The following is a 3,184-nucleotide window of genomic DNA, read 5'->3' on the forward strand; positions in this document are numbered from 1 at the left end:
ACTCATATTCTTTTGCTACTTTTTATCTATTTATATATATATGTGGTTTTAAAATATGAATATATATTATAAGACTTTGGTTTGCCTTAAACATTTACCCTAACTGCTTCAGTCATTCATTTTTTCAATAAATATCTTTTGCATTCTTATCTTCATGAATCTACTAGAATATAAAGATATGAAAGAAGTATAAGGCAATCACGTATTCATTTAAAAGATATTTACTTAGCAACTGCTATGTGCCTTTCATTCTTCAAGATGTGGAGGGAAAATGATGAATAAAACAGAAAACCTCTTCTCTAAAGTATTTGCTTTCTAATCAAGGGAGATATACCTACCAGATATTTAAAAAAACAATACATCCCCTGAAATCAAGTCATGAGGATTCATTCAACTGAAGACTAGCCTTTTTAATTATGCAACAGTTCCCTAAGCTAGTGTTTTCCAAATTGTTGCATATTAGAATCACCTGGAGAATTTTAAAATAATACATACTCAGGCCCTACCTTATACTGACTAAATCAAAATTTTAAGGGATGGCATATAGGCCTCAGTATTTTTTAAACTCTCTAGGTGATTCCAATATTCAGCCACCTTTGAGAATCAGTGCCCTACTTTTTATAAATAAAATGTCAAGCTGGTTTCACACTGGCTTTATTATTTCATTGGAAGAAAATGCCAAGTGTAAATCCCTCTCATCTTAATAGAAGGTTCCACAAATTTCTGCTTGGCTAACTGTGTACAAACTTGAAGCAGCGTTTCTTCCACATTTTTCTGAAGATTATTAATATCTATTTGGTAAGTGTAAAGATATACATAATGCCTGGGATGTAATAGACACTTATTGTTCAATGACTGTTTTGATTTTTCAGTGTAAAGTTGTACTGTAAAATAACCATGTTCCATTTGAAATTAATATTTTTACTAAAAATATGGACAGAAAATAACTATATCTTTTGCCCAGAAACCTTAGCTATAAAAATATTGAAGCGAATTCCCAAGGTGTTTGTATACTAGAAGTTTTCCTGTTTAAAGGTATGTAATAATGTGAATTATGTTGCATATTGAGATAAAAACTGTTGTGGGTTTTATAACAATTTAATTTTGTATTTATTGATTGATATTAAGTATCTAAATATTATAAAGACATAGTAAACTTTGATCTCCCTTAGTGTGCATGCAATTGAGGTTACAAAATACATGGTGTAACACTTTAATAATGTGAACTCTGGAGTCAGATTTGAATCCTACTGTGCTGTTTACTGTGTAACCTGAGACAGGTTATTTAACTTCTCTAAATCCCAGTTTTCTTATCTGTACAATAAAGATTATAATAGTGGGGCTTCCCTGGTGGCACAGTGGTTGAGAGTCCGCCTGCCGATGCAGGGGACACGGGTTCGTGCCCCGGTCCGGGAAGATCCCATATGCCGCGGAGCGGCTGGGCCCGTGAACCATGGCCGCTGAGCCTGCGTGTCCGGAGCCTGTGCTCCGCAACGGGAGAGGCCACAGCAGTGAGAGGCCCGCGTACCGAAAAAAAAAAAAAAAAAAAAAAAAAAGATTATAATAGTACCTGTCCTTTAGGATTGTTGTGAGTATTAAATAGAATAATTTGTGAGAAGTTTTTAGCACAGTTTCTAGCATAGAATAGGCACTCTATTAAATGTTATAAATTAATACTAGAAACACCTAGAATTATAACACTAGAAGAGATCTTAGCAAAAATACAGTCCTCTCAATTGCTTTGGGCAGAAAGGAACCAAAACAAAATTGTGAACAATTGGTGAGTCTTATTAAACTATTTTTTGGTCATGAGACACAGCTTCTGATTGTACATACTGGTTGAAAATACCTGGTCTAATATAATGAGAAAATTTGATGAGGAAGGAAAGCATTAATATCTTCAGAAACAATATCCTTGAATATGTAAAAGCATACAGGACACATTACACAAATAGAAGGCTTATTAACCTTTGGCTGGAGCATGGACAGATACCGTTGTATCAGAAAAAAAGGGAAGAGTCTTTAATTTCAAATATTGATGGGTTGATTTGATGTTGAGTGCTTATAAAAAGTATCTTCTAATTGCTTTTGCCTTCTCAGGAAATAAGAATCAGAGTCAACCCTTGAGAGTAAAGCATGGTGGGGAAGATATTGCAAGTTTGAAGGGAGAGGGTGTGAAATAGTAAATCTGTGGCAATGCACAGGGAATTGTAGTTCTGGTCCCAGAAGTTATTGCCACCAACCATTCCCAACAGCTTCTGCTAATTGTTGTCATTTAATGATCCACTCTTCTCATATACTGTCTAGTTATCTAGCACTCAGTAGTGGAAAGTATCAATACAAGGAATTTCCTACTGACTAGCTTCTGTCCTTGGAAAATGTAAACTCTGAGTTTCCTCATCCATAAAATATGAATAATAACATCTACCTAACTGGGTTGTTAAGATAATCTAAAGCAGCAATATGTTTAAATCTTGACCTTAGCAAGCCCAAGCTCAATTTCTAAGTCCTTTCCTCTGATAATGAGTTTAATAAGATTTCTGCTGATTCAAACTCCTTCCCTTCCAAATCTCTGTCCTCATATCTCACAATATATTTTCTTTTCTATCAGTGGTGATATTTTTTACCCCATCTTTGGAAGAATTAAAAATAGATCCAGAATTTTATATCCTGGCAGCCTGTGTATCTCTCCCAAAGATATATCTCCCTTTGATTTTGAAGGTAAAGCACATATGTGTATATGTGTATGCATGTGGTGTTATTGTTGAAATGAAACTTCTAGGAGAGAAAGGATTGCTGGTTTTAATATTAAACTCTAAATTTAAAGAAATTAAGTCAGTTCACTGGAATAAACTTAATAGTTCTAAATACAATAAAGTATAGCAACTAAGAATCTTCTGTTAACTCAGAATTAGCTTTTGTATTAACTAAGAATCTTATTTTCTAAGAACTGGGGGAAAAAATGTACAAAATAGCTGTTTTTATCTCTCCTGAAAACCTCTCAGAATGTGTACTGAGGAAATGCAGAATGTATAAGACATTTGAAAGTAATTTTGACTTTTGCTCATTGTAAAAACAATTTTTGTATCATTAGTTGGTCTCTAACTTATCCTTCCATAAGCAACTAGAAAACCAAAGTATATGCAACAACTGTTTCTAGGCATCAAACTACAGGTAATAAAAG

The sequence above is a fragment of the Mesoplodon bidens genome (genome assembly GCF_964165515.1).
Source record: "Mesoplodon bidens genome assembly, chromosome: 2".
Classification (NCBI taxonomy): Eukaryota; Metazoa; Chordata; class Mammalia; order Artiodactyla; family Ziphiidae; genus Mesoplodon; species Mesoplodon bidens.